The 14,785-nt window shown below is 41.4% G+C and overlaps 1 protein-coding gene across 3 annotated transcripts in view; it reads left to right on the top strand.

Annotated features, from left to right (window-relative positions):
• The window catches only part of LOC103188301 (zinc finger and BTB domain-containing protein 47), an 84,350-nt gene that overhangs the window by 28,753 nt on the left and 40,812 nt on the right, over positions 1-14,785 (top strand). The window lies entirely within an intron of this gene.

The following is a 14,785-nucleotide window of genomic DNA, read 5'->3' as shown; positions in this document are numbered from 1 at the left end:
TGTGACTGAAATTGAATATGTGAAATGTATTGAAGACGTGATAAGGTGCAAGGATTATTATTATATTATGTGTGGGGTGGGGGCGAGAGTGAGAATTGTTGGAAGCAGTTTATGTTGAGGATTGCTTGGGAATGATAATCAGACCGGATGGCTTTTAGCAATCTCTGTGATTGCTAAACTGGAATCAGTCTGAATGTCAGGGTTAGAAGTTTTTTTTTGTTTCAGCAAAAAAGTCATCCAGGGATGATGATGATAATAATAATAATCCTTGCGTTTGATATATCGCCTTATATCTTCAAGATGTCTCAAATGATGACTGAACGCCGACCGTGATCTTAGAATTGTGTAGTTCTCGGCAGGTATCAGAATTTTTTTTAATCGCCAAGTTATTTTAATCTGCTTGAGGGCCTATATTTCAACATAAAACTACATTGAAATGTTAATTATAAACCATTAGTACATGGAACAAAAGCAAACGTGAGTCAGTAATGCCTGAATTGAAGGAGTCTTGCAATAATATGTTTGGTCTGCTGAGTTTGTTCCAAGAATAAATATTGGCTTTCATCGTGCATTACTGGCTTCTCTCTGGCCCAGTCAGAAAAATTTTATTTCTAATAATCTTGCATTAGTGTTGTTGTGCTAATGTGATACAGAGTCAAGCTTTGTATAATGGGGGCATGTATTTTCTCACGCTAATTCTTAAGATGAATATCTTGATGCATGAAATTCTTGTCCCAGGACCATGTTTGGTGGTTGTGGTTCAAGGACTGTAAGAATGTACTTCAGTTACACACACACAAACTGCCATTACGCACACAGACAACTTATTTAACGGTTGCCCTTGTTTTCTCCTTTTTTAATTTCTTAAAATCTCTTTTCAAAAGTTTACTTTTGTATTTTGTGTGTGTGGGGTGGGGGGGGTTTGAAGAGTATTTGTCAAATAAAAGTGCAGGAACGGTGTCAAAATGAAATGATCTAGCATAAAATTTGAATAGAATCTGCGTTTATACCATGCCTCTAATGTGGGAGGATGTCTCCATGCGCGTTACATAGCTGGTGGGCACTCTCTGCGGGGGTGGTGGGAGAAGAGCCGAAGAGGGTGCGTGGGAGGGAAGATGACACAGAGAGGTCAGAGGCAAGTCTTGAGGTGGGCTTTGAAACTGGGGAGGGAGCGTCGAGCAGGAGGGAGTTCCAGAGAGTGGCTCAAGGCTCGCCCACTGATAGGACAGGGGATATGAAGCAGAAGGTTCTTGGGACCTACCATCCACCAAGTGAGAGCTCAAACCCATGCTTGTTGGATGTCGAATGACCAACTAGTGATTATCCTCGTAGAGTGGGGGAGAGGGATCTCATTCCCAGCTGACATGTTTGGCAGAGTTGAGCCAGCCGTCCGTGACGGTCTCTCGTCTGGTTTCTGAGCCAGACGGGTCCACAGTACTCCAGGGCACTGCTAATGACAGCACAGTCCAGATGGCTCATCGACAGGACCTGGAAGGGCAGACCAGTCACTGGGGTTAGGGATTCCTCCCACTCAGCTCCTGGTGACCCTGCAGCCAAAGACCTAACGAGTAGGGTGGTCCTACCTGGACAAGCTATGTGGTTTTAGCTGTTAGATTCCAGCAGTACCCCAATGCACACTCTGACTTCTGACCCCGAAGTAACATCTCGAACAAGTGATTGACAAACATTTACTGTAATTAATTGTAATGTGATTCTTTTCAAAATGTATATTTTTCATCGCATCCTATGTCAGCGTAAACCCGAGCCAAGCACATCAAGGTGGGAATATGGCTGGTTTTCCAAGTGCTGGTGTTTTTTTTTTGCTTTGTTTATAGACATAGTGGGACCAAACATTATTAATATAATACTTCATGTAATAAGCCTTAGCTCCTGCCAACTCGCGCCTAATAGTTACGGAATTAGGTAAGCAGGATGTGACCCTCCAGGGATAGACAGCGCATTCCATTCCAACAACCTATCTCTGGGATTTCCGTGTGCAGTTGGGATGCATGGAATTCTCAGTCTGATTTGGATACGCTTGAGCATGGTGATGGGTTTCCGTATGTATCAGACCAACAAAAAAAGCAGACCAGTGTTTGCTGAGTGAAAGAATCTGTATCAGGATCTCCTCCATGTCTCTCTCTGGTCACTTCGATTCCCTCCCCCCCCCCCCCCATATATGTAGACATCAAACAGGGGAATCCAGCTGTTGGTCAGACTTTGTATCAACACGAGACAAAGTCAACCTGCTGCTAAAATTTCCACAGGACATTCTCCCTCCCTCTAATTGTTGACTTTGACCTTCTTGAGGTTGAATATAGCGTTTCATTTGAAATATTCTTCCGGAGACTTGTTTTTTTTTCCCCAAATTATCTAGCTGTGCAAAGCTGGAGACACTCATCAGAACTTTTTTTTTGTACATCTGTGACAAAGGGAACTATAGTATTAGTGTGCATGATCCTTCGTCAGAACAGACTGTTCTGACAAAGAGTCATGGATCCAAAACGTTGACTCACTTTCCTTTCTCCATGGATGCTGCCTGACCTGTTGAGTGTTCCCAGCGACTTCTGTTTTTGTTTCAGATTTCCAGCAACTGCAGTATTTTGTGTTTTATAGTATTAGTGTGCCTGGGCTGCACCGGCTGCAATTGATGCAGTCAAACTGCAGGCATTTATTGTAGGGCAAAGGTACTCTAGCAATTGCTATAATAATAATCCTTGCATTTGATATAGAGTCTTATCACGTCTTTGAGAATCTCAAAGCGCTTCACAAAATACACTGTAAAGTTAATTGACTGTATATTTTGTGGGCGAAACACATCAGTCAATTGTACACAGCAGTGACCCACAAACAGTCATGGATTGGGTGACCAAATTGATTTTTAAGGGATTATTATTCCCGGAAAAGCAATCCGCCAATCGACTGACAAACGGGTTCCCACTTACTGTTAAGTAAACAGAGACGTGTGGAGTAAGGATATTTGCCTAACATTTTGCCCTGTCCTGAAATTGAACTCAGATCCTCTCGCTTGCCAGACGATTGCTCTAACTACGCTACAGGACTCCAGAAAAAGTTGATAGGGTGTCTTAAGGTAGAAGGTAAACTGCATTGGAAGTGAAGCTACTATCCTAGATTGACACTCTAGTGGCTGCCATATTTTGTCTCAAAAAGTCATTGCACCTGACCGTAAATACAGTGAAGCACTATGAGATGTTTCAAAGTTATGAAAATATAAGTTCTTATCTATGAAATGAGTTGTTTCACATAGTGCAGCAAGTGGGGGAAATCAGTACTACATATGAGCCATTTAGCTGATCCCTGCTGATGAGAGACTTGGTTAGAATCATAGAATATTACAGCACAGAAAGAGGCCATTTAGCCCATCGTGCCTGTGTCGGCTCTTTGGAAGTGCTAACCCAATCAGTCCCACCCCCCCCCGCTCTTTCCCATACCTTTGCAAATTTTTCCTTTTCAAGTACCTGTCTAATTCCCTTTTGAAAGTTGTTTATCCTGGCTTGTCCGCATCCCCAAGGATTCTTTCCACTCGGCTCCTGTCAATCCAGCAAGCCAAAGCCCTAATGAATTGGGTGTTTGTAGCTGGACAAGCAGCAGGAAGCTTGCCAACAGTGCTCTCAATGGTAAGCTATGCGTTTTAAGCTGGGTGAACTGGAGCAGTGCCCCAACACACACTTTGGTATCCCCAATCCATGTCTCTCACCGACCTGCGTCTTAATATTTTGTGGAATTGAGTAAGCAGAGTGTGATGTTTTTAGGGGGAGAGTGTGCATTTTATTCCAGATACAGGGAAATTTCCAGTCGTTGTGGGCTACATGTGTGAAACTCTATCTGGTAATGGGTTTATGCATGTGTCAGACACCTGACTAGCCATAAAAAGATCACCCTGCCCTAAAAGCTATCCATTGAGTCCCACTCCTTTTCCCCATACCCTGCTATGCATTTCCCATTACAGACCTTTTTTTTTTAAAGGTGAGAATGTACTCTGCTTCAACTACTGTTTTAAATAATAAAAAAAATTATTCTCGCACATAGCTTGGCTTCTGTAGAAGAGGTTAAAAAAAATAGGAGGGGACATGCCAAATCTGCAGAAATGAGGCGTGGAGTTCAAATTAAGATGGAAATGAGTTCCTGTGTTTTATTACAGTTTCAGAAATGTAAAAGGTATTGCAAGTTTGTTTATCATTATGCAGAATGTTTTCAAGCCCAGTGCGATGAAATAAAAGCCCATCATTTAATCTACACACCCACAATATATATTTTTAAATACGAAAGGTAATATTGGTTTTTCAGCATGCAGTTTGAGGTTAGGAGATGACCTTTACTTCGCAAAAGCACAACCGCCTTCTTTATGTTTCAAAAAAAAGGCTTTGATTTTGCTGTTTGCTGTTTTCCCAAGAGCAGTTACCTTTGTGCCATTGTCACCACCCACGTAGGACCTCAAGTTGTTCACTAGCATTTAAATTCAAGAGACGTTTCTAGGAGCCACAATGTTTTTGTTTTAATGCTCCTGGCACGAGTATTAAGGAGCGTTTGGTAATCTAATTTCTAGGATCACAAAACCAAGAAATAGTCAGTGGGCTTGTTTGATGTCCTGTTTCAAATGCCACAAAGATTAAGTTGCCATTATCCAACAATAGTAATAATAATTCTTTATTTTGGTATAATCGTTATGTTGAGACGTAACCTTAGTCTTTACACTGTCTTCATGTCAAACATTTTAGTGTAATTGTTGTCTAATATTGCCAAACCTAAGCAGCCATTTTGTGCACAGAAACAAATGACTGAGTTGAATAACTAATTTATTTGGAGGATAATTGATCAGACAAGAACCTCTCATGGCACTATTTGAAAAGAATTTTCTTCAGTGTCCTGACTAATAATCCCCCAGGTAATGGTCGTTCCTTCATGGATGTTTGTGGGACGTTGCTCTATTCAAATTGGCTGCTGCACTCGCCTTACAAATTCACAGTCATTACACCTTACAGAAAACACTCAAAACATTTTGACATGAGGTCAGGATTCTGATGAAAGCATCTGTTTGTGGGACACTGCTGCGTACAATTGGCTGCTGTTTTTTGTCCACAAAATATACAGTCAATTCACGTTACAGTATATTCTGTGAAGCGCTTTGAGATGTCTCAATGATGTTGATAAGGGGCTATATCAAATGCAAGGATTATTATGATCTTCAGATATACCAAAAATGTGAAAGATTGGTGTATTCAGTTACTGCAGGGGTGAATACAAGTGGGACAGTTGCTATAGTTAAAGAAATGCAGTGACTCATTTGTTAGACCAGCCTCGCTGGAGATTTCAATCTCCTTTAGTCTTGTTTCTTTGCATCACTTCTCCCCACCCCCTTTTCTCAGATTATCGGTGGTTTGTGTGGGATGTTTTGAGATGTTTATACATCTAATGGTATGACCTTTTTGTTTGTCTCGCCAACTCATTTGGTACTCCTTTCTCTCTGATCCAGACTGTGCTACTTATGAGTACATCAACCACAACATGACCCTTGTATAACATGATAATAGTCCTTATATCTGATACGGAGCTTTTCACCTCGAGTTACGATGCAAGTTTGCATTTTGTGGGCAAGCATTGTGGAAGATTAAAAAGACAAATTATTTTTCTGCATTTTGTACTTGTTAATTTTCAGCCTAGTTAAATAATAATAATCCTTGTATTTGATATAGTGCCTTATCATGTCGTTAAGACGTCTCAAAGCGCTTCGCAGAATATACTGTAAAGTGCAATGACTGTATTTTGTGGGAGAAATGTTTCAAATATCATGTTTTTTAGTTAAAGGGTTATTTTAAAGTGGTCAGAATGGTTTTCTTTAAAACCATGCAATAAACCTGCTAAAAGGTGGTTGGAATGTGGAATTTTTCATCACAAATCATTGCTGAGGCCGAGTCTATTTGTTTCTTTGTGGAGTCCCGTAGCATATTGGTTAGAGCATTCGCCTCGCAAGCAAGACGACCTGGCTTTTGGTTCTCGGGCAAGGCAAAACCTTAGGCTGATTTCCTTACTTCACACGCCTTTGTTTACTTAGCAGTAAGTAGGAACCCTGATGATAGTTGATTGGCAGATTGCTTTTCCGGGAGTAATAATCTCTTATTATAATAATATGGGCATTCAATCCACGAATGAGAACGGCAGTTTGAATTTTGCAGTCGTTGAAAACCTCAAAGAGCAATGACAAAATATAAGTTCGACCGACACGATCACAAAATTCGTGTTCGAGACCAGTAGCTGAAGCCATTTTGAGGAGGCAGTTTCTGCAGGCAATCGATTCACGCCACTGCAATTTAAATCCTGCAAGAATAAAGTGATTTGACCTCTGTTCAAAACTGATTCCTTAAAAGCTTCAGTGCAATCTATTCCGCACAGGATTGCAGAGCTCCTTGTATTCAGTTGCGAATGTGCAGAGCTCCCTGACCAAAGCGATTTCAAACTGGGAAGTATAAATATGACTTCCTGCTCCTATTATTTCCAAATTAGAGTAGTATAATAATCCTTACATTGATTTAGTGCCTTTCGTGTGAGGTGGAGTCTCAAAGCATTTCACAGGATATACTATAAAGTATAATGAATCTATTTTGTAGGTGAATGTAATACAACAATAATATGAACCCGGTATAAAGGAGAATGATCAATACAATTAATCACATTTGCTTTCTCTGCAACGTTAAAGGGAAATACCAGGTTTTAATGTTTCAGCATTGGGTTTGCAAAGAGAATCTCTAATGGAATAACCTCTGTGAATGTTATTGTAATACTTCCCCATCCCTAAATGGATTGGCATCCTGTCAGTCCTATTCTCTGTACCGTTGTCGTTTTTTGGATTGCATTTGATTGTTCAGGACCTGAAAGGTCAAACTGGTTAGTCCCTCCCAACAATATCAGAGATCTGTCATAATGTACTGAACCAATGCAGCATTGATTTCAGCTGGACCTTATTCCAGCTTGCACTAAAGTGAATTTTTCAAAAAAAAGAGTGTCTGCCAGTAATTACAAGAGAATTTAAAGAAAAAGCGACTTGCACTTGTAGAGCGTAATTTAAAGATAACATCTCAAAATGCTTCATAGAGATGGTATAGAAACCCGAGCATGGTGGGAAATGGGGATGGCATTAGAGCAAAAATAATTTGCTGTTATCTGCACCTTTCTGGTCACTCAATCCACGACTGTTTGTGGGGTCCTGCTGTGTGTAATTGGCTACCGCGTTCCACCCATATAAAACAATCAGTTCACTTTACAGTATATTCTGGGATGCACTTTGAGACGTCTCATACTTTGAAATATCAATGATATAAGGCACTATATCAAACGCAAGGATTATTAATGAACCTAAAAATTAACACCTTCATAAAAATATATTTTTAATTCATGTTTTTTCTCCTTTATGTGTGGTTTCTTACCTTTTCCCCCCACACCCCAACACATCTTGTCCATCGTTCAGCAGCCAAAGGTGCGAGCAAGTGACATGCCTATAAGGCTTTGCTACTCCTGTTAGTGTTGAGTGAACTTTTCTGGGAAGTGTGCCAGAATGTGCCCTAGTGATTCACTGATTTCGCCCTCTACCTTGTGGGAAAGTATTAACTCAGTTCTCTTTCTTTTCTACCACCCCCAACCCCCCAACCCCACTCCTAAAAATGATGTGGCTAACTTTGGGTGATTGCTCATCAGACATTGTAGAGCGAAACGTTGGGCAAGTTTCCTTACCTCTGTTCACCTAGTAGTAAGTGGGAAACTGGTTGTTAGTCGATTGGTGGATCGATTTTCTGGGTGAAATAATCCTTTTAAAAAAAAAGAGAAGAAAAATGGTCATTCAATCTTCGACAGTTTGTGCACAATTGGCTGCCACGTTTCGCCCACAAAATATTCACTTTATAGTATGTTCTGTGAAGCGCTTTGAGACGTCTTGAAGATCTGATAAGGCGTTATTTCAAATGCAAGGGTTATTATTATAACTACAAGATATGATAGGCTCTGTAATAACTCGCAATGGGCTTTTATTCTCTGCAGAGTAAAATATACTGTATAATTACTACAGCTACCTCTCCTTGTCCTAAGGGTTTTAAGTGGAACATTAGGTATTTAAATCTGATGGGAGAATTTTCTATCCAGCAGAAACACTCTTCAGAATGAATGTAGGTTTAAATTCCTGTATCATCAAAAGTATTGACGCCCATGCAATCTTTCTGTTAGCTGTTGTAGTTTGCAGCATGTTTTTTAGGGAGAGGGAAGTTTTGTCCTGTACATTTATTTATGTGGCTGCGGGGAGGGAGAGAGAGGAAAAACTTTTTATTGTTCAACCTGTAGTTCTTAGTTCTATCATTGCCATAAGCATGTGAGTGTGGCTCCCAGCAAGTGAAACTCCCAGTGGCCTGGTGAGACGAGGGAAATGCTGATTAAAAGTGGAATGTCACATTGAGCAGAACCTATAATATTTCCCTGTTCTGGTGAAGAGATTCCTTTGCTTGGATGTACATGACATTTTGTTTACAAAAGTAGCCTTGTTGCAATTGGTCACAGCATAATCAAGTAATGAATGTTATAATAGTCCTTACATTTAGTATATCGCCTTTCGTGTTGGGAGGATGTCGCAAAGCTCTTCACAGGATGTGTGTTAAAAATACCCAGCAGAACAAATGCACATCTTGTCCCTCCAAAAATGTACATTGAGGGGGATGATTTGATTTAATGCTGTAATTCTGATTATTTTATTGATGGAAACTATTGAATTAGGGTCATGACATAAGTCTATTGGCATTTTGCAGTATGTTTGAGTTGGTGAGCTACAAAGTGAGCTGAGTGACAAAGCTGCAGGTGCATTGGAATATAGGTTTGCCTACAAATTCAGTCACTACATTGAACAGAAACTCTTGGAAAAATGTCAACATTTGGGGTTAGAAACATTTTTTTGGATGACTAAGAATCAACATTAGAATGCTGAACACTTATTTTGCCTCCTCGCTCGCCCACTGTAGTTGGTTGCTTGAAATGTTTTGACGTTGTTCTGATTGTTGATCTGTGCTGCATATAGGTTTATTCTCTAATTTCACATTTTATCCCAAAGGCATCAATCATATGAAAGGCTCTATCAGGAGAATATCTCAAAACGCTTCACAAGATTTACTGTAAATAACATAATCCTTTCATTTGCATTTGATATAATGTTTGGATGCTGTAATTAAGATTCTGAATATCTACTGGAAGGGATTTCTATTACCGAAAACGTATCGATAGGTTGTTGGAGTCGGTGGTGGGTTCAGTGTCTGAGACAACTGCAGCATAGCACGTTGCTTTAGAGCCATGCAGCTGAGGATTGACTCACCCAGGAGTAATACAACAACAACTTGCATTTATATAGTGGCCTCCCCGCAGGCAGTGTCTCAGAGCGCTTAACCGTGGCGGACTTTGATGCTGAGTCAGGGAGAGAGGGAAGGTCACCTTTTATTTTGCTTCCACTGCCAATTTGGGAGTTTCCTTGAGCCTTTCCTCTCTGCGGTATTTCTGAAAATAATCTGATTCTCAGTTCAACCTCCTGGGCGGGAGCTTTTGACATTGGCACAGCTGAGGTGCTATACTTTGGCCATATGTTATGTCCCAGAAAGTTGAGCTGTAAACTCAGTGAGTCATTGAAAGCCTTAACCAGCCTCGTAAATGACTTAAGGACTCACTTTATTTAAACACTATGAGCTAATAGATATTTTCCCTTTATATATGTCCGAATACTTTTAGCCAACTAAAACCTTCACACTAAAGCTGTCCAAAGCTCAAAACAGGTGCAAAATTCATTGTTATTAAAAATATGTAGAGAAACACAACCTGATTCTGTATTCAAATTAATGTTAAAATTCCAGAGCACCACTTAAGGTATTTAATTCTTTAAATCTGGAGTCTTGGAGCGTATTGGTTAGAGCACTCACCTCGCAACCAAGAGGACCCGGGTTTGATTCCCAGGTGGGGAGAAACCTTAGGCAAGTTTCCTTACTCCATATACCTCCATTTACCAAACAGTAAGTAGGAATCTTGTTGTTCGTAGATTGGCAGATCACTCCTCCAGGGGTAATAATCCTTTCCAAAAAAAAAGCAATTTGGTTACTCAATCGACTGTTTGTTGGACACTGCTGTGAGTACTTGGCCCAAAAATGTACAGTCAATTTACTTTACAATATATTCTGTGAAGCGCCTTGAGATATCTCAATGGCGTGATAAGGCGCTATATCAAATGCAAAATTTTTGAACGTTTCATCTGTATGAACTTGGAAGGGGAAGGGAATTTCTGGCAGTGTTGGGTAGAGGGCACCCTACGTGAATCTCATGCCACGGTCTTTAGAGGACGCAGAGCAACAACAACAAAATTACATCTGTGTTGCGCCTTTCACATCGGGAGGACGTCACAAGGTTCTGGACAATCAGTGTTTTGGACACGAGCTGGGGGTCGGGATCGGGAGGGTGGAGGGCAGTGGGGTTGGGAAGGAGGGTGACCGAAGGCACGGTTGAAGATGAGGGTCATCAGATGGGTCTTGAAGGAGGCAAGAGAGGCACCGAGGGGGATGGAGTTCCGGAGAATGGGGCAGAGTGGTTGAAGGCCCATCTGCCAATGATGGAATGGGGGACGTGAAGCAGGCTGGAGCCCGCTGAGTGAAGGGAGCGGGCAGGTTAGTGGGGGTTAGGAGGTCGCAGAGGTAAGGCGGGGGAGAAAGGCCATGGAGGGCTTTGAAAGTGAGGATCATAATGTTATAAACTGTATCCTTTATGTGATGGGAAGCCAGTGGAGTTGGGCGAGGATGGGGGTAATGGGATTGCAGAGTCTGGTGTGGGAGAGGACACGGGCTGCAGAGTCCTGGATGATCTGCAGGCTATCGAGGGAGAAGTTGGGGAGGCCGACAAGCGGGGAGTTTGCGTTGTTGAGCCCGGATATTATGAATTTATGTGTGAGGGTCTCGGTGTGAGACAGTGGCGGAGCTGAGCGATGTTGCAGAGATGAGGGAAAAGGCAGAGCAGGCCATGGTATGGATGTGGGGTATGAAGGACAGTTGAGGGTCGAACAGGGTGCTGAGGTCCCGTATTGGATATGCGAGATGTAAAGTGCATCCATGGAGGGAGATGCTGTCAGCGCCCGAGGTATGGAGGCGCTGATGGGAGCCAAGAAGGAGGGCCTTGGTCTTGTTGACATTCAACTGCAGGAAGTTGGTAGACTATAAGAAGCAACTGATGGCCTAATGTCTGTCAGTCATAATTAATGTTGTGCGTAGTTACAGTTTTAAAATGTGAAAACTCTTTAATTTTCAGATGGCTGCATTTCATTTGACCCCAAAAATGCACAAGTCAACACTTACAAGCACATAACATATGGTCAAGGTATTTCTGCCAGTTCTGTTGAAATCAATAGCACCCAAGAGAATGTAGCTGGTGATTGGACTAACCCCGGGCAAACTAATTTCTTCAGCAAATGAAGGGAAAAAAATCCTGAAATTAAGTCTGAGGCTATAATTATGAAGGTTAGGAATGTTGCTTTCCCATGATTCCTTCAACTTTCTGTTTTCTTTCGTTGCTGCAGCCCCGACATTCCTTTTAAATTGGATCGCAAATTGAGATTTGGGCTTATTTCACAATCACACCTATTGAAACAAGAATAGGTTGTTCCAATCATCATCTTAAAATGGGAATCATCTTAAAATTAGAGCTAGGTCATTTAGGAGTGAAGTCCTGAAGCATTTTTTCTCGCAATATAATAATAATAATCCTTGCATTTGATATAGCGCTTTTCACGTCGGGAGGACGTCCCAAAGCGCTTCACAGAACACAGCGTAAAGTGAATTGACTGTTCTGGAGCCCTCTCCCCAAAAAGGCTGTAGATGTGAGATACATAAAAATTTTGGTGGATAGATTTTTGGTAGGTCAGGTTATCAAGTGATATGGGGCAAAGGTGGGTAAATGGAGTTGAGTTACATATCATCCATGATTTAATAGAATGGCGGAACAGACTTGAGGGGCTGAATGGCCTATTCCTGTCCCTATGTTCCTAAGAATCGACATAACAATCTTAATAATTGACAAACTATTTCTATTTTGTGACAGGTGGTGTGTGTTACTATTGTAATTGGAGAGGAAATCTGAAAATGTGTGCCGGTTGCCCTCTAAATAGCGCCGTTTTAAAAGAGATTGCAAAAAGAATTGAAGTCTGATAATTTAACATTAGATTTGACTCAGTTTTCTTTTAGTTTGAGGCCCTTCTCAGGAGGCGACGCAATAAATTTGAAAAGAGTATACAGGTGATATCTTGTGAACCTGTTTCCAGGAAGGGTAACCTTGTCATCAGTTATTAACTGAGAGCAGCAAAGTTGCCACAGACATTCTGCAAGAATACAATATGTTGGGGAGAAGCCAAGGTTTTTTTTTTGGTCAGTCGGGTGTCTGACGTATGCGGAAGCTCATCACCATGCTTAAGAGTCTCCAAACCAAGCTGGGAATTTCTTGCACCCCACCTATATGTGGAAATCACAGAGATAGATTGTTGGAACGGAATACATACGCTCTACCTGGAGGAATGCATCCTGCTTACCTATTACCTAAATATTAGGCACAGGATGGTAAGAGCCAAGGCTTGGTGACCCCACAGTGTGAGTTGGGGTGACTGCTGGAATCTCGCCAGTTAAAATCGCATAGCTTGCCATTGATATCGCTGTCTGGTTAGGACCACCCTGCCCATAGGGCTTTGGCTTGTAGGAGTAACAAGAGCTGAGTGGGATGACTCCTACCACCAGTTATTCACTAGAAGTGGGAGTTGTTCAATACCAGAAAATGGGGCAATTGATTGTACAATATATAATATTTAGCATAGATTTTTCAGCCAAGATCCGAATTTAAATGAATAAAATCTCAAAGGAATTAAAGATCTAGCAACAGAGAACTGAGCGAGAGATATCTTTCAGGAGTATTGATGTTCCACTGTTGTCTGGCAGATATACTTTTGGCTGCAAAAGCTTTAGAATCAAGTAGACTGGTCAAAGTTCAGTCTGACTGAAGAAGGCCAATTGCAAAATTATTTATCATACCTTTCTTGGAGGAAAATTTCAACACAATGCACCCACAATATTTTGCCCACAAAATACAGTTAATCCACTTCACAGTATATTCTGTGAAGCGCTTTGAGACTTCTCAAGGATATAATAACGTGTTATATCAAATGCAAGGATTATTGTTAACGCAGGGTATTCAAGCTGCAAACCCCCAGTTTAGGGTTCAATAAGTGTGTATTCGACAGAGAATGTGTGATTTCCTTTTTTTTNGGAAGTGCACAGAAACACATCACCAAGCCAGGGTTCCATGTAAGGTTTCCACCTACGCATTACAGTGGAGTGCGCGCACTCTCGCTAGAGGGATGCAGTGTGCTTACCTAATTCCAGAAAGTGTTAGAATCATCAAAACTTAAGAAGGGGCAGGCAGCAGGTACAATAATAACTTGCGTTTATATAGCGCCCTTCACGCGGGATAACATCTCAGAAATATAGGCACCGGTTGACAAGAACTAAGACTTGGGGACCACAGTGTGTGATTTGGCGTAACTGCTGGAGTTAACCAGCAAAACTACATAGGTTGCCTTTGGGAGCGCTGTCTGTTAGGCTTCCCACTGCATGTCCAGCTCATGCCTTACTTCTGTTTGGGCTTTGGCTTGCAGGGTTAATAGGAACCTAGTGGGAAGAATCCCTGCTCCTGATACAATCTCTTGCCCACAGTCACTCCATTTTACAGTCAATTCTGTCAAGTGCTTTGAGGCATCTTGAAGATGTGATAAGGTGCTATATCAAAGCATTATTATTACCTTCCAAGTCCTGCCAGCAAACCAGGCTGTCATTACTAGTGCCTTAGTGTCCGTTTCATCGTGTCCTTCATTTAGTGGAGTGAACTACTGTACACAGCGTAGAGTTGATAAATAAATCCAAGCCACTTGGGGGATTCCAGCGTATAATGAGAAAACTCATTATTCAGAATGTTCTTTAAATCGTTTCCAAATGAAATCTTCTTTGTTGGCATTTAAAGCCCTATTTTTAAATGGCAGATTTTCAGTGAGGAGAAAATTGCAAATCGAAAATTCTTATGTGGAAACGTCAGCACAAAGTTGGCTTCAAGCTGAGATTGCTGGAGACCAAGGCAAGAGTAATTATGCCTCTTAGAACTGCTTACCAATACCACATTCCCAAGCTAGTGTAAGACGGATGAACCCAGTGCCTTGTGTTTAAATATACCCAGCAAATTTTCATGGCAAAGTGAATTAGAACATTGTTCTTGTAAATATTTCAATGCTTATCAGTGTGAAAGATGTGAACCTTGGGAACAGAATTTGGCCCAATTTTGAACCCAGTAATACGATACAATTTCCACTTATATAGCGCCTTTCACGTCGGGAGGGTAGTTCAAAGCACTGCACATTGCTGGCTGAGCACCGAAGCTGTGGGGGGTGGGGAGTTGAAAGATGGCCAAAAAAATGTGGTTGAAGAGGTAAATCTTGATGGGCTTTGAATGGAGAGGAGGGAGGGAGCGAGTCAGAGGCAGTGTTGCAGAACAGGGACAGAATGGCTGAAAGCTTGCCTGCCAAAAGTGGGGCATGTAGGATGGAGGACATGAAACAGGCCGTGTCCATTTCCTACAATTGCTATCTTTAATGCCTCCTGAGTAAAGATATCAGTTCAATGTCAAATTCTGTGTTTCGGCATCTTTTGTGTTGTGGGTTTACAAGCACGAGGAATTG

Source organism: Callorhinchus milii, unplaced genomic scaffold (assembly GCF_018977255.1).
Source record: "Callorhinchus milii isolate IMCB2004 unplaced genomic scaffold, IMCB_Cmil_1.0 Scaffold2, whole genome shotgun sequence".
NCBI classification, from domain to species: domain Eukaryota; kingdom Metazoa; phylum Chordata; class Chondrichthyes; order Chimaeriformes; family Callorhinchidae; genus Callorhinchus; species Callorhinchus milii.
Note: the sequence above shows the minus strand (reverse complement) of the source record. Positions and strands in the feature narration are given on the sequence as shown.